Raw genomic sequence first — 25,508 nt, 5'->3', positions numbered from 1 at the left:
TCTAAATGAACGTGCCCTTCACTAAGAACACAGGCTCATAATGACTGAATAGCTGAATACTCATTCCAGCTCCCAAGCTTCCAACACCCAGGGCCTAAAAGGGAGAAGCATGCAAAACTGAATTTAACCATGAGGAAAATTCAGATCAACTCATATTGAGAGACAGGTCTCAAAAGTATCAAGGTGATGAAAGACAAAAAGACACCAATGACCTGTCCTACATTGAAGCCAGATGACAGCTAAATGCAATTGTTGATGTTGCCTTAGATGTTAGATCCTAGAAAGAACATTAGTGTGACAATTGGTAAAGTCTGAAGAAGGTCTGTCAACTAATTAAACGCATTGCGTATACTGTTTTAACTGGTTTTGGTCACTGTACTATGGTTACATTTGTGGAAGCTAGAAGAAGAGCATATGAAAACTTTTGGGACCATTTTTACACCTTGGTTACAAGACTAAAATTATTTCATGGTACAGTGTTTAAAACATCCCTAAAATGAATGAATTAGCAAATTAAAAAACACATGAATACATCCAAAGAGAGAGACACAATTTCTATGCAAAGAATGTTATAAATATTTAAAATTTCAGTCAGGTTTCAAAGCAGAAAAAAACAAGATGAAGGGGAAAACAGAATTGATCCTCTTGAGCCTACAGCTCCTCAAGAAAACTCAGTTTTCTTCATGTGATAGAAGAAAAACAGAGCCACTACCACTGGTCTCAGCAGATGCAATAGAAGTAGCACAGAGCAGACATCTGACCTGTTGCCTTGGGCTGCCCTGCAGACGGTGGCCTAGAAGCCCTAACTCTCACAGGGCCTGTTGGGTACAGGCCTCTTTTTTTCTATCTCTTTAGAGTTGTCTTACACGTTCTAGTTCCTTTGCCTTGCCATGAACATTTTAGAATAATATCGTCTCTAACTGCAAAATAATCTTGCTGTCATTTTGATAAGAACTATATTAAATCTGTATATCAACTTTGGGAGAAGTGACTTAACTGCATTGAATTTTTCAGTTCATTAACTTGGAATATCTCTTCATTTGTTCAGATTTCGTGTGATTTCTTTCATCACTGTCTGGCGGTTTTGAGCATATGAATCCTGTATACGTCTTGCTAGATTTACATCAAAATATTTTCATTTTTTTAAGAACTGTAAATAGTATTGTATTTTTAATTTCAAGTTCCACGTGTTACCTGCTAGTGTATAGAAATACAACAGATTTTTTTATGTTGACCTTGTATCTATACTGAAGTCACTAAACAGTTGTAGGAGGTAGTTTGCAATATTGGGTTGGCCAAAAAGTTCATTCAGATTTTTCCATAAGTTCAGATGATCTTAAATGGAAAAATCTGAATGAATTTTCTGCCCAACTCAATTCATTCCTTGCGATTTTTTTGTGGAACAACATGTAATCTGAAAACAGGAACACTTTTATTTCTTCCTTTCCACTGCTGACGCCATTTTGTTCCTTTTCTTCCTTACTGCACTGGCTAGAACTTCCAGTTCTTTGTTGAGAGTGGGTATCCTTGCTTGTTCCCCATCCTAAAAGGAAAGTGTAAGATTTTTTTATGAACATTCTTTTACTAGATTGTAGAATTTCCCCCCCACCCCTATTTTGCTGATTGTTTTATGATGAATAGCTGTTAGATTTTGTCAAGTGTTCATCCTCAATTGATTGATACGATCATGTGACTTTTCTCCTTTAACTTGTTAACATGGTAGATGATGCTGACAAAATTTCACCTTGAACCAGGTTTTCATCACAGAACAAACCTGTGTTGCTCATGGTATATAATTCTTTTGTTCTAGTTCTGTGAAAAATGCCATTGGTAGTTTGATAGGGATTGCACTGAATCTGGGTATAATAGTCATTTTGAAACTATTGATTCTTCCAGTCCACAAACATGGTATATCTTTCCATCTGCTTGTATCTTCTTTGATTTCTTTCATCAGCATCTTATAGTTTTCAGAATACAAGTCTTTTGTTTCCGAGTACAAGTTTATTCCTAGATATTTTATTCTTTTTGATGCAATAGTAAATGGAATTGCTTCTAGAATTTCTCTTTCTGATTTTTCTTTGTTAGTGTATAGAAATGCAACAGATTTCTGTGTACTAATTTTGTTACCTGAAACTTTACCAAATTCATTGATGAGCTTTAGTAGTTTTCTGGCAGTCTCTTTAGGATTGTCTATGTATAGTATCATGTCATCTGCAAACAGTGATAGTTTAACTTCTTTTCCAATTTTGATTCCTTTTACTTGCTGTAAAAGGATTGCTGTAGCTAGGACTTCCAAAACTATGTTGAATTAAAGTGACAAGAGTGAACATCTTTGTCTTGTTCCTGATCTTAAAGGGAATGCTTTCAGCTTTTCACCATTGAGTATGATGCTAGCTGTAGGTTTGCTGTATATGGTCTTTATTTTGTTGAGGTATGTACCCTTTAGGCACACTTTCTGGAGAGTTTTTATCATAAATGGGTGCTGAATTTTGTCAAAAGCTTTTTATGCATCTATTGAGATGATCATATGGTTTTTATTTTTTAATTTGTTGATGTGGTGTATCACATTGATTAATTCACGGACGCTGGAAAATTCTTGCATCCCTGGAATGAATCCCACCTAATCATGGCATATGATCTTTTTAATGTATTGTTGGATACAGGTTGCTATTATTTTGTTGAGGATTTTTGCATCTATGCTCATCAGTGATCCTGGCCTGTAATTTTCTTTCTTTCTTTCTTTCTTTTTTTTTTTGAGGTATCTTTGTCTGGTTTTGATATCAGGGTGATGGTGATGGCCTCTTTTAAATTTCACTTACTGTTGTTATACAAAAATAAAAATAATCTTATTCATGCATATTGCCCCAGAGTGATCTTTTAAAGCATAAAAATGACTGTGTGATTGCTCTGCTTCTATCTTTCAGCTACTTCCAGTCACCTGTTGGGAAAAGATCAAAGCCTCATTCTGACCGAGGTCATGGCGTACCCTGGCCCCTGCCTTCCTCCCCACCCTATCCTAGGCTGTTTTCTCCTCATCTTCTATGCCCCTTCACCTCATTCTCTCTACCTCCAACACTTTCCCCACCTTTTACCAAATTAATTACTGCATATCCTTCAGATCTTGGTTTAAGTTTCTGCTCTATGACAAATTGAGTCCAGCTCTTTTTATATAGCCATTATAGTTGTATATCAATTTCCTCTGCACACAACTTATATGTGATATTTAATGTCTTCCTCTCCCTCAAGATGCCAGGCTTCACATGACCAGGGACCAAGGCCATCTTAGTTTCCACAGTAATCCCCTTACCTGGTAAACAGAAGGAGTCTAAATACTTGTGGAGAAAAATGTATCAAAGAAAGTCTAAGTGGAGGGGTAAGCAAAGGTACACAGGTGGGTTTCAAGGGTCATTGTACTGGGAGACAAAGGGCAGAGTTTTGATTTTCAGATGGAATAAGGAGTGCTCTGGCTTTTAAACAAAGGGGAGCCACTGACTTCTGTACAGAGAAGGCTCCTGAACTTGCTTTTATCAATTGTTATAAACTTACATATGCATTAATATGTAATGTCTTTTTTTCCTGTGTTTTTCTCTGTAAGATGATCTTTAAGTAGCAAATATGCTTATTACTCATTTATATGTATGTATACAAATTGATTTTATCTTCAGGGTCAACTTTCAGAAACAAAAAAGGCAGCTAATGGGGCTTCCTTGGTGGCTCAGTGGTAAAAAACACACCTGTCAATGCAGAAGACACAGGTTCAATCCCTGGTCCGGGAAGATTCCACATGCCATGGAGCAACTAAGCCCATGGACCACAACTATTGAGCCTGTGCTCTAGGGCCCGGGAACCGCAACCACATGCTGCATCTCCCAAAGCCAGAGAACTCTAGAGCCCGTGATCCACAACAGAGCAGCCACGGCAATGAGAAGCCCGTGCACGCAACTAGGGAGATGCCCTTGCTCCCCACAGCTGGAGAAAAGCCACGCAGGATGGGAGACCCAGCTCAGCCAAAGATAAATAAATAAATCTTTTTTTAAGGCAGCTAACAAAACACCTTGGTGATCTCAGAAAGATCAGAAATTATATTCCAGAATTTTGCTAATGACTTTGCAAAGCCGAATCTCAGATCTTTTTAAATCTGTTGTGTTATCGTGTAGCTGTATTTGATTCTGATGAAATCTCTCTTCCTCATTTTCTGCATCAACGCTTTCCTGAAACTGCTCTCATTTTCTGTTCCACTCCATCCTTTTGTCTTTCCCACACCCTACTCACAGGCCTTCCCCAGGGTCCCACCCCCCGCCCCGACCTTTACCCCTCCTTACTCTTCCTGTCCCAGACTGACCTCTCTTCACCCAGTATCCCCGTGTGGGTAACTCCCTCCCTGGTGATTCTCAATGATCCTGACCTCTGGGATCTCTGGCCAGGGGCCAAGTTCTGCAGCTGCCTTCAGGCCCGCAGGAACTCCCAAGTCCTTTTATTCAGAACCCTCTGCAGTCCGCTCCGTTATAACATAGGATGGATAGAGAAATCCCTGGGTGTGTCATATGTAGATGGTCAGATTTCATTGCTGTTAATTCCCCATAAAATCTTTCTCCTGGAGAAAAGATGAGTCCCAATACACTCAGTACAATTCAGCTCTACCTCTGAGAAGGAGCTATTTTCTTCTACTCCAAGATCGAGAGTCCTGAGAAAATGATTCACATTTCCCTAAGAAAATAAATCTCAGTTCAAGCTCAGAAGCATTTAACCACAGGTTCATCATAAGCATTTAAAAGATATTGATTACCCGGGTAACATCGACATCCGTTTCTCCCCAGTAACTGAGTACTCCACTGATTCAAGGGAATGTGCACACTGTAATAATAGCTAGCCTGCCGCAAAGTAACATTTCTCATTTTCTCCTTATTGCAAGATTAGCTAAAATAGGTGTGAGTGTAGTGTAAGATTCAGAAGTTTTTTTTAAAAAGTTCCAGCTGCTCTCGTTTGTTCTCTTAAATCTCTCCGTTGTTTGTCTTTATAGATGCGTAGGTTCCCTATGCACATGTCAGCAACTCCAAAATTTACATTTCTAGCCTTGACTTCCCTCCAGAATTCTACCCCCCAAGTTCTGTCTGCTTGACAGCGCTTCCTGCTTGAAAATTAACTGAATTCCTTGAAAGCAAGAGCAATATCAGATTCCATTTTATATCCTCCATGCCTAGTACAAGACCTACTACAGAGCAGACACTCACAGATGTTAAGAAAATGAATAGATGTTTTGTAAAATTGCAAGATTGTGGAATAACACCGGTGGAAAGCACTAACAGTCAAATACGTTGGCACAGGTAACTATTACTTTTTTAAGTAACAGAAACAACAGCCGACACTTGCATTACACTTGAAGATATGTTAAGATTGAAATAATGGATCAATATCTTAAACTTAATTTATCACTGTCTTATAAAATGTGGCTGCAAACTTAGCTGCTACTCCTACAAACTAATAAATTTACTCTGGTCCCTGTCTCTGGGACACACAATCTTTATTTCTTTGCCTCTTTGTAATCCTTTTCTTCTAAAACTGTATTCCTATTTACTCTTATTTAACTTTTCTTCAAAGTGATCCATCTATACTCCCATTTTCTGTATAAAGCATTCCCTTAGCATTCAAGCCAACATATCCCTCTTTATCTTCTCAATTCATAAAACCGATGGTCTAACCTCCTAATGGAGAATCAAGATACAGTCATATGTCGAAATTCAAGCTCTAGCACATTCTATGCAAACCTTTCAGTTACTTAACTTGCCTGAACTTTGTTTCCTAATCTGTGGAGAAGAGATTCTAATATCTACCTCGAAAGATTCTCAAAGGTTACATGAAATAATGTTTATAAAGAACTTAGCTAGCATGTCTTAAGTACTTAATGAAGAGTAGCTACACTGTTACTATATGGCACATAATATTTGTCACCTTATTTTGATGTGGACTTTCAATATGTGTGTCATAACTCCCTAGATTGGAGGTATTTCTTTGTAATTCTTTTATCATCAAGAGCTGTGCCTTACTGATTTATTTAATCATGACAGTTATTGTTGCTATTATTGTCATTATAACAGGCTTGTATAATATTTTACAGTGTATAAAGCACACTTTGATGCACATTATCTCAATTTATCTTTATAACCATCTAGTGAAATAGGCCAGGCAAATATTGTTAGAACCTATAATTTACTGGATAAAAAATATTTCAGAGGACTCTCACTTGCATTCAAATTGAATTATCTAGTACTACACTTGTTCTTCCACTGTAAACATGTATAAACCTAGACAAAATGTATGAAGCAAGTGTTTTTAGTTACTGGAACATAGGCGTACAAAACTGTAATCACTGAAAAAACAAGAGCAAGTACTGTGAGCATGACAATTTGACCAGCTTTCTTCCTGGAGGCAATTTCTGGAGCTTGACAAGGGAACCTAGGCAGAGCATGGCAGTCTCAGTGAACTGAGAATACGGATGTCTGAACCGACGGGGGCTAAAGCGGTATAAAGAATATACCGGACAAAGTACAGGAGAAGACAGAGATACACAGAGAAAACGTTTCAGAGATTTGAACAGGGCTACCCTTGAATTTTTGCTGAATATTAAGTGTCCATAATAATATAGACATTGCTAGGATAACAGGTGGGGAAGGAAATGGCAACCCACTCCAGTGTTCTTGCCTGGAGAATCCCGTGGACAGAGGGGCCTGATGGGCTGCTGTCCATGGGGTGGCATGGAGTCGGACACAACTGAAGCGACTTAGCATGCATGTGTGCATTGGAGAAGGAAATGGCAACCCACTCCAGTGTTCTTGCCTGGAGAATCCCAGGGGCAGAGGAGCCTGGTGGGCTGCCGTCTATGGGGTCGCACAGAGTCGGGGACGACTGAAATGACTTAGCAGCAGCAGCAGCAGCATAATAGGAAAATATTATGAATGATTTTATGCCAATAAATCTAATGGCAGAGGTGACATAGACAAATTTCTTGAAAAACAAAAATTGTCAAAACTCAAGAATTAAATCATCTTTATGGCTTTTTATCTAATAAAGAAGTTGAGGCTGATGGAGAAGTCATATATCTTGATTATGACAAACATATCCATTTATCAAACCTTATGGGCTTCCCAGGTGGCACAGTGGTAAAGACTCCACCTGCCAGTGTAGGAGATGTGGGTTCGATCCCTGGGTTGGGAAGATCCCCCAGAGGAGGAAATGGCAACACACTCCAGTATTCTTGCCTGGGAAACCCCATGGACAGGGGAGGCTGGTGGGCTACAGTCCATGGAGTCACAAAAGAGTCAGACACATCTTGAGTGAGCATAACGCAGCTCACCATATGAGTCAGACACAACTTGGCACCTAAACAACATGAACTGTACACTTAAAATGGGTACGTTTATTAATTACATTTAATTATTAATTAAAGTAAATTATACTTCAATAAAGTTGATTTAAAAGGGGGAAGAGAGGACGGAAGCGCAGAGCATTTACTTGATTTACTGAAGACCAGGCCCAAAGCAAGGTGCTCTGATTCCCAGCAGACCGCTTTCCCCACCAGACCACCGTGCCTTGGTGTTACCACGGGGGAAACGTAGTCCTTACGCTCTTGGAGACGAGAAAAAGCAACCACATCTGTTCAGAAATTGCCACTGGTCATCGTTTCTAACCTAATTTCCCAAACTTTAACTCAATCTGCATTCTGATCTCTGCTCAGGGCAACACACGCATAAACCCGGGGAAAGCGCCCAGGCTGGGGTGACCTGATGCCTGCCCTGGGAGCGCAGGTACTTGGAACCTCCCCTTTGTCTCTCATCCACTCTGCACCCCACTCCTGCGCCTCCCCCCGGAGTCGGAGCTAGGACTCTGCTCTCCCAGCTGATGCTCCCAGGCTCCTGCCCCTGCACTAGAACCTACATCAGCTGTGAATTAGTAGTGTTCAGCCCTAAACTCACAGCGTATATGGATGTATGCTTTAGAGATACTGGATGAAACGGACATCTAATTCATTCCACAGCTTCAAGGCAGAAAACTCTGCCTCTGCTTTATCCTCCTCCCATTAACATATATATTAACCAGATTAGCAAGCTATCAGCAGCACTCAGTCCTGGGAGCCTGGTATAGTTCATTCGGGGCATTTCACAGTCTCCCGACTGTGCATTTCAGTGAGAGCGAGGCAAGCTGAAAAGAGAGAAGGCCAGAGGATGAGCGTAGGGCATGGGCAAGGACGCGCATGCCAGGACAGGATAGCACAGGATCTGAGGAACGTGGGGCACGCCGAGGCATCTAAGAGAGAGCACCCAAAACTGGGGGAAGGAAAAATGCCTCAAGCAAGCAGCTGCTGACTCTCGTGTTTCCCTTAGAGCAGGGGTCAGGGCAGTTTGGCGGAAAGTACAGGATTTTCAAAACCAGACGAATCTTGTTCAAGTGCTGCTTAGCTTCGGAGTAGACTCGAGCAGGTGACTTAACCTCTCTGAACTTCCATTTCCTCACTCTGCCATGAAAATAAAGTCTTCCTCGTGTTATTAGAAGACCTAAAGGGCCACGACGCACGAAAAAGCCACGATGCCTGTTTTGTTCTTCCCTTTCTTCTTTTTTCCTCCATCCCCTCTTCCTAACTCCCTCAATATCTGAAAAGTAGAGATCGAAAAGACTCTAAAATCCTCTACGACAACACTCTCCTTTTACAGGTGAGCAAAGCAAAGACTGCCTGTGATCCCACCACTGGCCATTGGCAGTGCTGTGATCCCCTGAATATAGTGTGATCCCCTGAATATAGTATGATCTTTCCACACCAGGGCGGGGAGGGGGGGGGTGCTGGGTAGGATAGGGGAGCATGTAATTGACTTAGAAATTCTAAATCCCAGTTTCCAAAATGCATATGTGCATGAGGAGGAGAAAGGGGCATCAGAGGATGAGATGGTTGGACAGCATCACCGACTCAATGGACATGAATTTGAGGAAACTCTGGGAGATGACGTACTGCAGTCCCTGGGGCTGCAAAGAGTCGGATACGATCGAGTGACTGGACAACAAAGCACATTGATTGGGAGAGAACTGGAATGAGGATGCATGGGAGGATACAGAGACCTCCAGTTTTCCCAGCCCCCAGTTCAGTCTTGGCCCTTCTTGCCTCCCTTGCCAGCCTCTTCTTCCTTGTCTGATTAGGTGTTTCGTGTCCAGTCTGAGAACGCTGTCGTCTTCTCCCAGAGGCTATTAGTAATCTTGGGAGAGGGGACCAGACTCTCAGCATGCTCTGTCCCCACCTGATGCACACAGATTCTTCATATCCTGAGACCTGTCCCCGCCCCATACAGTCTCTTGATATCCTAAGACCTACACCTGAAGTCGGAATGCAGCATTTTCCAGGAGAGGAGGGATATTTACAAGGTCAAATCCAGTAAGGGATTTCCCCACCAGAAGATTTGCAGAACTGTACTCAGCTATATTGCAAAGGTCTGAAGACGTGTGAAGAAAGGGATCATAGGGGCTTACTGATCATGGAGGAAGGAACATCATTTTGATGAAGGTAAGTTTGGATGCACCAAGCCGTGACTCTGGGTGCAGTGATGTCAGCTTGAGCTACTGAGAGTGGTTCTTTCAGTTCGCTTTGCTGGCTAAAGAAGACTTGCGATCAATTAAGAGTGTAGCCTGGGGAAAGCTGAGATGCCGGAAATGGTGAGGTTCAATTACAGAAAAGAATTCGAAGATGTCAAGAGAGAGGAATGTGGCTGTAGATTTAGGCCTATAGATGATCTCATCCTCAAGGCCTGAGATAGACACTGGTAAAGGAAATGCCAGCATCTTCGAGAAGCCGGGCAGTGGCCGTTTTGTGAGGGTTTGGGATAGTGGTAGAAGCAGGACCCCGTGATTACAATGAAAAGTCCCAAGGTGGCAAAGGGCAAGTAGTTACACTAGAACAGTCAGATACAAATGAATGTGGTCACTTTAACAGACATTAGGGCTCCTAAGAATAGATGGACCTGGCGAGATTTTAGGGTGTGCTAGATTGGTCGTGGAGATTCTGGGCCAGCTTGATGTATACAACTGAAAAAAGTTTCAAGTCTTTTGAATCAAGGCTACCACCGTATCTGAAAGTTGGAGTCACTTCTTTTTTTTAATTTTTATTGGAGTATGGTTGATTTTCAGTGTTGTATTAGTTTCAGGTGTACATGGAAGTAAATCTATTATGCGTATACATAGATCCACTCTTTTTTTTACTTTTTCCCATAAAGGCCATTACAGATTATTGAGCAGAGTTCTCTGGGCCCTACAGTAGACCCTTGTTTGTATCTATTTTATATATAATAGTAAGTATATGGCAATCCCAATCTTTCAAGTTATCCTTCTCCACCTCTCCCGCTGGTAGCCATAAGTTTCTTTTCTATACCTGTGACTCTAATTCTGTTTTGTAAATAAGTTCCTTTGCACTATTATTTTTAGATTCTTCATATAAATGATATCATACTATATTTGTCTTTCTCTGTCTTATTTCACTCAGTATAACAACATCCAGGTCCTGGGTTCTAGGTCCATATGGCATTATTTCATTCTTTTTTGTGGCTGAGTAATATTCCATTGTCTATATGTATCACATCTTCTTTATCCATTTCCCCATCGATGGACATTTAGGTTGCTTCCATGTCCTGGTACTGTAAACAGTGCTGCAATGAACATTGGGGTGCATGTATCTTTATGAATTATGGTTCTCTCTTGATATATGCCCAGGAATGGGGTTGCTGAGACCTATGGTAGCTCTAAACCCCAATCAATTCACAGAACCATATCCTCTATTGACAGGAAAAGGAAAATGCCTAAGGAGTCAAGTTCTACTAATGCTGCAAGTGTGTTCTGTAAATTTTCCTCCTTGTCTTCCCCAAAAGTACTTGTGTCTGTTTATATGTCACTGTACTGGGGAAGGGTTTCCCTGGTGGCTCAGATGGTAAAGAATCTGCCTGAAATGTGGGAGACCTGGGTTCGATCCCTGGGTTGGGAATATCCCCTGGAGGAGGGCATGGCAACCTACTCTAGTATTCTTGCCTGGAGAATCCCCACGGACAGAGGAGCCTGGCGGGCTACAGTCCATAGTGTTGCAAAGAGTCGGACACAGCTGAATGAGTAAGCACAGCACAACACACCAGGGAAAGGAAAATGCCCAAACTTTTCAGAACTATTTGGACATTGACTTCATTATGAAAGCAGAGGACTAGTGGGGATCAGGTAGCAATTGAATTTTGGACAGCGCGCTTTGACCTTTTTTGTTTTCTTTTTTTTTGATGGAGGGAAAATATAATAGAAATGGAAAAGAGTGCAAAAATCATGATGAGTTTTCACTCATGTAACAGCATCCATTCTCCCCTTCCATCGCTGAGTTCCTTCCTCACCTGCAGCTCTGCGTCTCAAAGTCTCCCTTCTCCCTCCCATCCCAGAGTCTTTGAAGTCACTACTCTCTGGTCTGAACATTCCTCTCAGCTCCTCCCACCCCTTCATCTAACTAATTCCACCTCATCCTTCATAACTCAGCTCCAGGCAGGGTCCCTTCCCTAAGAAACCTGGACTGCCCCGAATCTAGGTCAGCCTCCTTGCTTCAACAGTATCATGCGATCGTGTTCCTTTCCTTCAGAACACTTGCCTCAGCTGGGCTCTATACATTCATGTAGGTGACTTGATTTGTACCTGGTTCTTCCACCAGACAATCAGCCCCACAAGAGCAAACTTTTAGCCAGACCATAAAAGCTGGCTTAGGAGTCTGAAAAAATAAATAAATAAATAAGATTGTGATAAAAAGGGAAAATTGAAGCATCTCACTGCTCTTTGTTTTGGCATCCTGAGTACTTGCAGTCCTAGAAGGGGCTGATGGAAGGGTTTGTAGGCTGAGAGACTGGACTATAACTGGTCGGCAGAACTCCAATAAACCTTTGTTTCAAGTCTTTTATTTTGCCATACTTCCCTTTTAACAAACTTCAAGGAAATAACTCACCCTGAACTACAACAGTGTACGGCCAAAGAGCTATCAAATAAGAAAGGCACATGTTTCCTGAATTTGGGTGAATGAACCACTCACTTAAAAGCCTTTTTTTTTTTTTTTTTTTTACTAGCAGGGAGGATGCAAAGGAGGGCTTCCTCCACAACATTATTTTTCTTGTGAAAACGTTTGGTGCCACCTGCTGGCAAAATCCGCACTGACTTCTGAGCATTCACAGAATGTATTAAAAAATATGTCTCTCAAATGAAATAGATATGAAAAACCTTGATACGGCTTATTTGGTATATTTCTAAGAATACAACGAATTTACGTTTCTTACTGAAAAAATACCCATCTGACATACCCCACCACTTGGGGCAATTTGTGTTCCTGCAGAGGTGTCTTCCACTAAGTGAAAACTTTCTTTAAAGTAATAAATTTTATGCACCTCATGTTTGACCTAAAAGAAGGACAAATGAGAGAAAGAAAAGGAATTGCCCAGAAATTCTTCAGGTCCCTTCCAAACTCTAGCATCCTAGGATTCCGAGAAGGTTTGAGAACGTTTCTGATAAGAATGCCTGGCCCAAGCATTCTCACCCCATCGGTTAGTTCTCACTTGGAGAAAAGGTTTATGTTCCACACCCTCGAATCAAACATAAATAGACCCAATGAATCCCTGTGATGTTTTATGAACTGGAAATGTACTTCTTAACCTACCATTCATGTCTGAATATAAGAAAAACAAGAAGAGTGATATTTAATGTCTTAACAAACTCATGGCAGGTTACCAGTTTTAACTAGCTGACATAATTAACGCAAATTATGTTTCAGGGAAATTCACCCCTTTATAAATCGACTGTGTTTTAAAATCTCCATATGCACAAGCCATGTTTGTGAATTACAGGGGGGAAATTTTCCTGGAAATGTGTAGGTTGATTAGCAGAAACATGCCCTGTCTGCCCGATACTCCAGAGGAACGTTCATGGCAAAGACATTAGTTAGTATGCCCAGCCACAGCAAATGAGATCCTAAGTATCAGCCAGTAGAGAAAAATGTCTAGAGGAATTGAAGTCAATCCTTGAGAGAGAGCAGCCCCCAGAAACAGCCCAGCAAGAGCCTGAAGTCTCTGATCTTTTAGTTCAACCCTCTGGCTTCCCTTGTGGCTCAGACAGTGAAGAATCTGCCTGCAATTCAGGAGACCGGGGTTCGATACCTGGGTCAGTCAGGAAGATGGCCTGGTAAAGGAAATGGCAACCACTCCAGTATCCATGCCTAGAGAGTTCCAGGGATGGAGGAGCCTGGAGGGCTACGGTCCATGGTGTCCCAAAGAGTTGGACACAACTGAACAACTAACACTTTCTCTTTTTACAGACAAACAAATGGAGGTCCCAAGAGTTTAGGCGACTTCTCCACGGGCCTTATCAAGTTAGAGAAGAGCCAAAGGTGGGTGCAGGACCTCCCGTGCTTGCTGCTTCTCCCTCTCCATCACCCTGATTCTAACCAGTGTCCTCTTTTTTGGTGATGCAAAATGCAGAAGTGGTGGGAGAGGCGGCAAAAGCCACTCTGGAGTATATATGATGTGCATCACTTAGACTGAATATCTTTCTCCTTCAAATAAATAAATAAAGCTCTTAATGTAAAATAAAAGGGGAAGGGAGAAAACCCCGTCCCAGTTAGGCAGAAATTATGCGACACAGTGAACACTGATGTCCATGTTCTCAGGCACCAACTGCGGCCCAGGTACCTTTGACACTTTGTCTTCAAGCCTCATAAACTCTCTTCAGGATAGCGTGACTATGTTGCATAAAGTCCTGCTTCAAGAACCTAAGGTGGTGCTGTTTCTAGTAAGTCAAATTAAGACAGAGAGCTGCCCCAGGCAGTGTAATCTCAGTAGCTGTTGAACTCAACATTTGCCTTTAAAATGAGAATTATTGACTCGGGGTGTAGACTCCAGTTCAGGCGTGAGTCAGGCAGCCTAGCAGACCTGGTTTGTTTTTAGCCAAGTGTCGGGGAGGGGGTGTGCTCACCAGCAAAGCATGTGACAGAGGATGTAGACACACACACGCACGCACACACACACACACACACTCATCTGCCTAGTACAGCTGGCCCAGGCGCCTCTCGCCTAACAGAGTAGGGACTGTTTTCAACCCCTACACATCCTTAAGGAATGTGATCCTTGTAGAGTTCATGGACAGGAAATGACCTTGAGGAAAGTCACTTGACGCCATTCTTTGAATGTTCTGCTGTCAGCTCGCAAAACTGTCAGGAATGAGGTAGTGAGTGTCTCCTTCAGTTGTACAAACAGGGGCCACCAAAGAATTTCAGGAAAGAAAAAAGCTGGGAATCGTCATAATTCACACTTGGACCAAATATGGCAGCTCCAGTGGGCAGCTGATGGGCATTCCGAACAAGGCAACCTCAAGTTCAAACTTCAGAGCTGTCATTTTTCAGCGTAGGACATTGAAGATCGTATATAACATCTCAGTTTTCCCATCTGCTTGGGTGGGGGCTGGGGGTGGGGGGGGTCCTCAGAGCATGATAAAACTAGTCAGTCTTTGATAAATGCTGCTTCTCACTCTATCTCTCCAACCCCCTTGATGTGGTGAGAATTCACTGGTTTCTATCCGAACCAAAGACTAAAGCCCATACAAAGGGGTTGCCAGCCCAGCTTCCCTGTCACTGAGGTCACACTGATGCTAAAATGGAACAAATGAGCGAGTTTGACATTTAATACAGAAGTGCTTACATCGGATTCTCAAAAGGCTTCATTTCCCCCAAAACATTTAGGAATCACTGCTATAATTTCTTCCTCACAGCTCCCAGCACTTTCCCCTCTTCTCCTTGGTAATTGTCATCACTTCTCCCCAAATACCTGAGAACATCCTCTCTGTCTCTCTGCCTTCAGCTGCCGCCCAGCCCCACTCTCCCGTCTGCAGCCAGAGTGGGCTCCCTGACACGTCAGTCCTTGCAAACAAAGCCTGGATTTTATTCGGGGGTCCACAACTCCCCTTACTCGTGTGGAGGAAAGATGTCCTTCCCTCCATCTCCTGAAGTGTGACTGATTGGTCTAAGAGTCAGACTATCTGCCTGAACAGTGACTGGGTTAGTACTGATCTGCATCGCAATTCTGAGCATTGATCTGTGAGAGAAGGTTCTTGGCTTTTTCTTGAAACATTCTTCATTGCTCTTATCTATAGGCCACGAAGCATTCATAACCATCATGGTACAATCCCCTGCCTTACTCTTGGACATTTGGTCCCCGCAAGAATATAAGCTCATGGAGCAGACGTTTCCTTATGCTACTTTTCAATCCACTCCTCTTATATTGTATAATAATAGATAAAGAGACAAAGATTCTAGTTCACAATAAAAATAAAATCCTCTTGATGATTATGTTTGGCTCCAAACTCTCATCTGTTGGAGTTGTTTTCCAGAATATGGCGTCAGGCTAGATTTCAGCCTTCTTCGCTAATTAGGAGATGGTTCCTAAGTGATACACACCAGGAGACCTCTCTATGGGATGTTATAGTCACACCCAATCAAGGTTTTAGGATACCAAAGACAGAGAGACTTTCAACACCCTGTCTTCTCAGCAGAGACAAGGTCACATACTGGCCTAAGTCATCAAAGTCAACAAGACAGGTAGTCAGAAGGGATCCTGGCAAGACCTGCAAGAAGATGAAGTGGACGTAAGATACAAGGTCTTCTCCCCTAATCACCCCAATCATTAATTTAAAAGTCCCATCTGTCCCTACACAGTCCAGAGGATAAGTTAGCCAACTTGTGTACAGACCATCTGCAATTAGGGGCAGTAGCATAGCTTCTGTTCCTATAATTACAACTTCTCCTGTGTGGACAGACAGATCCCTCATTGTGTCTGGAACAATCACAGCATTCCAAACACTAAGCAAGCCAAAGGAGCATACCCCAGGGCCGGCTCTTTCAACAATCTGTCGCTCAGCAGCTCCTCCCGCAGCCAGCTCAAGGACCCGGTTTCCTGCCATTGTTAGAGAGTTGAGCCTGGAATTCCATCCAAATGGATTTGACCCCTTCACTAAACAGCAGTGCATGTTTCCCTGATTAGTATATTCCTGTGTTTAGACAGGAAGTGGCAGGATTGGGGGAAGTGGAGGGAGAAAGACAAGAAAAATAACAAGGCGGAGAAAAAAAACAACTTCATTCTATTCATGCTATAACAACAACTTGGAACTCTGGCTTCATCCACTAGTGTAATAAAAGTGCTCACCTATGCAGAAATACACATATGTCTATCAAAAAGCCCATGTTATACAGTAAAGTAACTGGACTGAGCAAGAGCAAGCATACCTGGCTTCAGTAATAAACAGTTATTGCTCACCAGGCTCTGAGCATTCTAAACAGGAGAATGCAGAAAATTATAAACTGCGGTCTCCTGTGAGTGTCTTCTTCTACGTGAGTTCTGTTCCCTAAGGATATTACTTCTTCTCACGATGATGCTAATTAGGTGACCTTTGATACGAGGCAGCTGGAGTGATTCCTAGTTGTACAAGATTGCAAGGGCCCTTCTCCATGACATGCCTTTAGACACTGCACCCTACTTTTTTTTTCCCCTATAATATTAAAGCATCTATCAATTTTATTGTCTTTTAGGGGATTCCCTGGTAGTCCAGTCTTTTGGACTCCTTGCTTTCACTGCTAAGGCTCTGGTTGATCCCTGGTCAGGGAACTAAGATTTTACAAGCTGCTCAATGCAGCCAAATTCAAAAAAGAAAAAAAAAGAAAAAAGAAAAAAAACTATTGCCCTTTACGTCTTTGAACCTGACTCATATGGACCAATACACCATATGGTCTTTGGCAAATATTTAATTATCACATGTATAATAAGGTCTTGGGTTTTGCAGGTGGCTCAGTGGAAAAGAACCCACTTGCCAATGCAAGAGCCGAGGGTTCAATCCCTGGGTCTGAAGGATCCTCCTGGAGGTGTAAGTGGCAAGCCACTCCAGTATTCTTGTCGGCGGAATCCCAGGGACAGAGGAGCCCGGCTACAGTCTACGGGGCTGCAAAGAGTCGGATACAGCTGACAGGCTTGAACACACAAGCACACACACACATTTAATAAGGTCTATATGTAAATGACCCAAAGATAGAGAAAATGCAATTCACATTTAAAAGCCTATGAAGTTATAACATTTTAAAACTTAATGTTCCTTAAAGACACCATCAAGAGAGTGAAAAGACAACCCACAGAATGGGAGAAAAAATTCGTACCTCATACACCTGATAAGGAATTTGGATCTAGAATATTTAAAGAGCTGTTATGACTCAAGGCAAATCACATGTTTAAAAGTAGGAAAGAATTTGAATAGACATTTCTCCAAAGAAGATACACAAAAGGCCACCACGCACATGAAAGTTGCTTAATATTGCTAGTTATCAGAGAAACACAAATCAAAACCACTGCACATCCGCTCAAAAGTGTGTGTTTGCGGCTCAGTCGTGTCTGACTTTTCATGACCCCATGGACTGTAGTCCGCCAGGCTCCTCTGTCCATGGAATATTCCATGCAAGACTCCTGGAATTCCCTTCTCTAGGGGATCTTCCCAACTCAGAGATTCAAACCTGGGTCTCTTGCATTGCAGGCAGATTTTTCACCATCTGAGCTACTAGGGAAGCCCAAGAATACTGAAGCTAGTTGCCATTTCCTACACCAGAGGATTTTCCCAACCCAGGGATCAAACCTGCATCTCCCACGAGTCTCCTGCACTGCAGGCAGATTTTCTTTACTGCTGAGCCACCGGGAAGCACCTTTGCTAAGATACTTCTAATAAAGGTGACAGATAATCGTCATTGGTGAGAATGTAGAGAACTTGGAAGCTTCAGACATTGCTAATGGGGATGTAAAATGGTGAGACTTTGGAAGACAATCTGGTAGTTCCTTATACAGTTGAACATACAGTTACCATATGATTCAGCAGTTCCACTCGCCGGTATACACCCAAGAGGAACGAAAACATATCCACACAAAAACTTGTATATTCACGTGTGCTGTGCTGTTCTGGGCTGCGCTCAGTCATGTCTGACTCTATGTGGCCCCGGGGACTGTGGCCCACCAGGATCCTCTGTCCATGGGATTCTCCAGGCAAGAACACTGGAGTGGGTTGCCATTTCCTTCTCCAGGGGATCTTCCCAAACCGGGGCTCAAACCCAGGTCTCCCGCATTCCAGGTGGATTCCTTACCAGCTGAGCCACAAGGGAAGCCTGACAAATAGAATTATTGAAGGTAACTTAATTCACCTTGGTCATGGACAACTTTTGCAGTTTGGTTTGGGTTTGGTTTTGGTTTGGTTTAGTAAATCTGCGTAGCTTTCAAAAACATTCGAATGGAAAATAGTTAACTTTCCTCTGCAACCTCATTAGCAAGTCATGATGAGAGCAAGTCTCAGGTCAAATTTTCATACACAGACACCTATCTGATAAACATTCATTAACAAAACAGGCTTAGAACAATTCATCAACTGGGTTCCTAAACTTGACCAAGTCCCAGCTATTGTCTGTTCCTTTAGGTGTCCCAAACATGTCCTGTAACTCATTTGCTCACCGCAGATACAACAAAATTCCTAGGTCAAGAGTCAAAACATTGTAATTGACACCATTTCATCCCTTAAATCAATGATGGGATATAGGACCAAATAGGGATCAAGTGAAGATGGGAAATGGGTCCATCGTTGAGTTGAATCTTAAGGTCATGTTCATTCACAGAGAAGGAGCACCTCTGAGCTCTAGTTTATGCATCTTGAATCCCTTTAAATTCATAATGAGAAGTAATTAACAAGACTCTAGTTTCATCAATAAAAATCCACTGTTGATAATTGTATGAATTAGCAAAGCAACGTAACTGAACAAGGAGAACTTATAAAAGATGTGAATGGCCTTTCTGATATAACCCTGGCTGGCCACCTCCTAACGAGGCCTTCTTAATTAGCATCTGAGATTGACCTAAAGTAACACATACGGAGCGTCACTGTCATTATACCCGAGTATTTCTAAAGAGGGGCTTCCCTGGTGACTCAGCAGTGAAGAATCCGCCTGCCAAATACAGGAGATGCAAATTCAATCCCTGGGTGGGGAAGATCCCCTGGAGGAGGAAATGCCAACCCACTCCAGTATTCTTGCCTGGAAAATCCCATGGACAGAGGAGCCTGGTGGGCCCCAGTCCATGAGGTCACAGAGAGTCGGACACGACTTTGTGACTAAACCACCATCACCATTTCAAAGAAACTTATAGGCATCCTAACAAGCCTAAAAAACTAACATTTTATAGATTGAGCCTCTGTAACATATGAACAAATGCTCTAGGATCGATACCTGTGTGCTTTTGGAGGGTTTTCTGAATAAGTAATGAAGATGGAAGATGGATGTCTTCCTAGCCACCTTGTCTGCTGCCCAAGAAAGGGTCATTTAAGCAATGTTGGAAGCAGAGGGACAACCACTCCCAGCCTGGACTCCCTACTTCACTTATGGACCCCTAATCTCTTCCAGAAAGGGTTGTGTTTGGTGAGGTGGTTTTTTTTTCCCATACCACTCTAGCGACACATTGCAAAGCCTAAAGGTCTTAGTTTTGTGGTTCAAGGACTACTCTGAGAATGTAGTGAAAATCTCTTCAATAAAAGTGCACATATGCATGTGCAAAAAATATTTTTTAAGAAAATTTTAAACAATTACTTATCTCTCTTCGGCTGCGCTAGGTCTTTGTTGCTGCACAGGGCTTTCTCAGTTGTGGAGAGCAAGGGTTTCTCTTGTCGTGGAGCATGGGCGGGAAACACTTGGGCTCAGTAGTTCTGGCGTATGGGCTTAGTTGCCCCCACGGCATTTGAGATCTTTCCAGACTAGGGAAGTGGCAATCCACTCCAAAACTCTTGCCTGGAGAATCCCATGGACAGAGGAACCTGGCGGGCCACAGTCCATGGGGTCTCGAAGAGTCGGACACGACTGAGCGACCAACACTACTATGACCACGGACCAGGGATCCAGCTCACGTCCCCTGCACCGGCAAGCAGATCCTTAACCACTAGACCCCAGGGAAGTTCTGCAAAACATAAACTTTCAATTCCTTTTCAGAGTGTTTACAAACCCTAGCCCTACCCCCACTCACCACCGTCATCACCAGCTTCTTCCTCTAGTTTTCCAGGAATCCACTGAGGCTTTTCCATAGATCACCTCTGACATTATGACAGCAAGAAAACCAGCTAACCTCCCTGAGTCCCCAGGTTCCCTCTTCCCTATAATCTGCTGCCACAGTACTCGGAAGAGGAAGTGAAGTATCAATCATGGACGCACACCGGAAGTGCAGATCACTGTGTAAATAGACTGTGATTCTTTAAGGAAAGCACAACCCACAGTGAGGAGAGGCTTTAGTCTTCTGTGCCTTGCCCTGGACATGTAGGATACTATTAATTCCTGGCACCAAGCCTGCTCACATCTTCTGTGTTTTATCAGAAGCAGACAAGAAACAGTGTTTTCCAGGACGGCCCTCGGCAATGTTGTTGTTTAGTCACTAAGTCGTGTCCGACTCTTTGTGGCCCCATGGGCTGTAGCCTACCAGGTTCCTCTGTCCCTGGGATTTCCCAGGCAAGAATACTGGAGTGGGTTGCCATTCCCTTCTCCAGGGGATCTTGCCCACGAGGGGACAGAACCTATACCTCCTGCATTGGCAGGCGGATCCTTTCCCACTGAGCCACCCGGGAAGCTCTCTGCAATAAGCAGGGCTCATCTTGGGTTTCTTCTCCCCTCTCAACACGTGGCCCTTGCTTTTACCTCTCAGCTTTCCTTCCCCACCAGTCCTCACTCAGAGCTGACACAGGACCCTGAATTGCTGAGTTAATTCACACTGAAGCCACATGCAGTGTTTATGTTGTAGCCACGTGTTCCAGGAAACAAACTCACTCAGAAGGACAACGCAGATAGTGGAGTACAGTTTATTACACCGGCGGGCCCAAGGCAGAGTCTCCTCTTAGCCAAGGACCCCGACCAGTTTTTGTGAAAATCTTATATACCCTAAGTGTACATGCCTGAACCCACCTCCCCAAACTCCCTGAAACTAGTCTGAACAAAGGAAAAGAAAGATACAATCAAAGTTAACCCATGATTCATATGCCTTAAGCCTAGGTAGTTGACAGTGGACAATAATCAATAGGCCTGTGGCCATACCCCAATAAGCATAATAGAATGTATGACTCTATTCGGTTACACAGATAATTAGGGCATTCTTTTAGGCTACGGAGATTCTAGGTACAAGCCCTGGGGCTCTTCCTTCCAGTGGTTTTCCAGTTGGTGTGTCATTTCCATAGATACTGGGCATAGAGCTTAGAGTCCACAGTCCAGCCCAAGACGGAGTCCTGCTTTCAAGAGGGAGCCTGTTCTGTCTGCTTCCTCCTTCATTTACCCCAGCAGTATTTCACATTTTAAAGGCAAGCTGCCCTGTCAGCATTACAGTCGACGCTAAAGAAAGGATCTCTAATGTTGAGATTCCAGTAACTGTGCCCTGGTTTGAGGAAGCTAGTTTTTCAACAGGATCTTCAAGTCAGTCCTGTAGGTGATCATGTATTCCTGGTCAGTGGGGGCTGGGGGGGTGCGTTAAGAGTGTCATTTGCTTTAGGGAGAGAAGATCCTCCTATATCTAGGCAGGAGTATTTCAAAAGAGACAGTGAAGAATTGCACCCATTTTTTCTGTAAGAGCATGGCTTTTCCCTTAAAAGAAGGGGAGAATCAAGTCTGTGTCAATATTTATGGTTGTTGTTGGTATTTAGTAGCTAAGTTGTGCCCCACTCTTCGTGACCCTCACGGACTGCAGTACAACAGGCTTCCCTTCAATTCGAATAACGTTAGTTATCCCAGGGGCTTCCATTTCCACTTGTCCGGGTTGTAACCTAGCACATCTGGCCCACCTTGAGCTCATGGGTAAGTGTTGGAGTGTCAAGGAACCCACCTCTTACCTCAAAAGCACTTGAAAACAAATACTGTTTGATTTCACTTATATGAGATATCTGGGCTTCCCGAGTGGCGCTAGTGGTAGAGAAACTGCCTGCCAATGCAGGAGACATAAGAGATGCAGGTTTGATCTCTGGGGTGGGAAGGTCTCCCAGAGGAGGGCAGGGCAACCCACTCCAGTATTCTTGCCTAAAGAATCCCAAGGACAGAGGAGTCTGATGGGCTCCAGGGGTCTCAGGAGTGGGACACGAGTGAAGCAACTTAGCACACACGCATACAAGATATCTAGAATAGTCAAATTCTTAGAGTCAAAAAGTGCACTGGTAGATTTCAGGGGCCAGAGGTGGGGGATGGGGATTTAGTTCAATGGGAACAGTTTCAGTATGCTGTTGTTTAGTCGCTAAGTCGTGTCCAACTCTTTGCAAACTGATGGACTGTAACCCATGAGGCTCCTCTGTCCCCGGGATTTCCCAGCACAAATACTGGATCGGGTTGCCATTTCCTTCCCTATGGAATTTTCCCAACTCAGGGATGGAACCTGCATCTCCTGCATTGGCAGGCAGATTCTTTACCACTGAGCCACCTGGGAAGCCCTAGTTTCAGTATTCAGTTCAGTTCGGTTCAGTCACTCAGTCATGTCTGAGATTCTTTGCGACCCCATGGACTGCAGCACGCCAGGCCTCCCTGTCCATCACCAACTCCCAGAGCTTGCTCAAATTCAGGTCCATCGAGTCGGTGATGCCATCCAACCATCTCATCCTCTGTCGTCCCCTTCTCCTCCCACCTTCAATCTTTCCCAGCATCAGGGTCTTTTCCAATGAGTCAGTTCTTCGCATCAGGTGGCCAAAGTATTAGAGTTTCAGCTTCAACATCAGTCCTTCCAATGAACACCCAGGACTGATCTCCTTTGGGATGGACTGGTTGTGCCACACGAGTATATGCTCCTCGATTCTTTGTCTCGTCACAACAAAAATTTGGAGTGACGGACATTAAAGCCCCTTGGCAGGTCACAGCTCTCGGAGGACAGACCGTGTTATAGCTCTTAAATAAATCAGTGTTACAGCTCAGTGTTACAGCTCTATTTATTTAGATAATAGCAGGAAAATCCATCTTTGAGGCATGAGGGCACGTTGATCCAAAGATGCGAAGAGAAGATCGCCCCATAGCGCAGGGGAGAGAGAGAGAAAAAAAGGAGAGAAGAGGGCTTTGGCTCCTCTTTTTATATGTTTCTCTGTCCCTGGGCCTGTCTTATGTAAATTGGGCTTAGGCAGGAGCATTGTTTGTTTTACCTGAGGTTCTCACTCAGGTCCTCAGACCTTCTTTGTTCTATTTTCGCGGGCTTTCCCTTCCAGGTCTTTTAGCCACCGCCATTTTGGACTCTTTTTCCCTATTCTAACTACCTAACAGTTGGATCTCCTTGCAGTCCAAGGGACTCTCAAGAGTCTTCTCCAACACCACAGTTCAAAAGCATCAATTCTTCCACCCTCAGCTTTCTTTATAGTCCAACTCTCACATCCATACATGACTACTGGAAAAACCATAGCGCTGACTATACAGACCTTTGTTGGCAAACTAGTGTCTCTGCTTTTAAATATGCTGTCTAGGTTGGTCATAGCTCTTCTTCCAAGGAGCAAGTTTCTTTGAGTTTCAGTTTAGGAAGGTGAAAACTTTAGGAGATGGATGATGGTGAGAGTTCACTAACAATGTCAATGTACTTAGGGCCATTCAACCGTATAGTGAAGTGTGGTTAAAAAAACATGCTTGACATTATGTGACTTTTATAACAATACAAATAGATAAGTAAATATCATTAAAAAAAAAAAAAAAAAGAACTTGAAGGTTCAAAGTCAAGACCTCCCATTTACCTGCTCCCATGTGGCCTTCCCCTACCAGGAGCAAATCTAACCCTGGATGCCTCCCTCAATGGCGGCTCCCACCTCACCCAATTACTTTGTCTCACTTCCGTCCAGTAGTCTTTATTTAAGAACCCTTGCTCTTGGTTCTCCCATACTGTGTTTTCCCCATCCATGACCTCTCCCTGCCCCGCTCCTGAGTGCCTAATCAAGTCCTGGCTTGACTCTATTGGAGAGGCTCTACGTCCAAACTCACAGCCCTGACAATTCTAAGCCACCCCAGTCCTGCAGGGCAGGAACAAAGTTCTCCCCGGCTCAGGTTGCCCAAACCCCTAAGCATACAGCCAGTCCTGCCAAGTTTTAACCAGAGACTTACATTCCAGAGGGGAAACTTATAAATTCAAATGCTTTCCTAGAAACCAATGAGGAGTCTTTTAATGCAGTCATATTGTTTAAAGAAAACTCAAACCTGCATTAATTTCGTTTTTCATATAATTCATACAAGAAGCCTGGACTCCGTATTTCCTATCCACCTTCTATTTGCATTCTCTGTTGCTCCCCTGTCCAAGTTTTAATGGCTCAGCTGGAATTGAGACCATATTTGCTCCTCATGTTTGTTTGAACACTTAGGTTCTGTAAAAGTATTTGCCTCCCAAATTCCCCATGACAGACAGATGTCCTAGCTCATTGCTGTTGTTAAGTATCTTGGCAGGGAAAGCACTGGCTTCACATTTCAAAGAATCCCCTTTTCTACTAAAAAGTTTTGGTATCACTACACAAAGGCAGTTATAACACAGAGTGGAGCCACCAGGACCCTCCTAAATAGAAACGGCAAAGCTTCATTTTCCTCTCAAGGCCCACTAATTAGCTCGGTGACCTCAGGCTTAACCTCTCCAGGCCTTGGTTTCCTCATTTGTAAATGGGGGATTGGTTTGATTTAAAAGGTTTCATCCAGTCACAACCTTCAGCTGTTCTCTCAAGACGGATCATAGCAAAGGAAACCATAATTTGACTCTGGGCACAGGGATTTTTAGGAGAATATTACGAATCGACAAATAGAGCTTAAGATGGCATCAGTCTCCCTGTGCTAACAGAATGCATGTCCGTTTTCTCCTGCTGTATTCTTGCACTGAGTAATTGGAAAGAGCCTGGAGGGGTAAAGACTTGATAAGCCTCCAGGACAGCGGGTTTCATTCACATGTAGATTCCCAAAGTCAAAAACCACTAAAGCCAATTCCTCTCACCAGGCAGGACGAGCAGCAGCCGTTTTCAGTTGAGTCCATCTCCGAGTCGCTTGAACTGAATACAAACACACGTTTGCATAAATAGACAAAGGTGAGAAGGACCCCAGCTCCGGACTCTCATTCCTTGTTTTTTTCACCGGTTTTAAGACCAACTTTCTCCTTCTGTTGCAGCTCCCTTTGACATGTGTGATCAGTCCTGACTCTTTGCGACCCCCTAGACTATAGACTTCTCTGTCCATGGGATTTCCCAGGCAAGAACACTGGAGTGGCTTGCCATTTCCTGATCCAACCTGCATCGCCCTTATCTCCTGCCTTGGTGGGTGGATTCTTTACCACTGAGCCACCAGGAAAGCCCCGGCACCTTTACTGTTACTACTGAAGTTCTGGTCAGAGCAAAAACAAGCCCTTAGAGAGATCTCTGATTTGTACCAGTGAGCTATCACTCATGGAATCTTACAAAGT

The sequence above is a fragment of the Cervus canadensis genome, chromosome 28 (genome assembly GCF_019320065.1).
Source record: "Cervus canadensis isolate Bull #8, Minnesota chromosome 28, ASM1932006v1, whole genome shotgun sequence".
Classification (NCBI taxonomy): Eukaryota; Metazoa; Chordata; class Mammalia; order Artiodactyla; family Cervidae; genus Cervus; species Cervus canadensis.
This window is presented reverse-complemented; position numbering follows the sequence as displayed.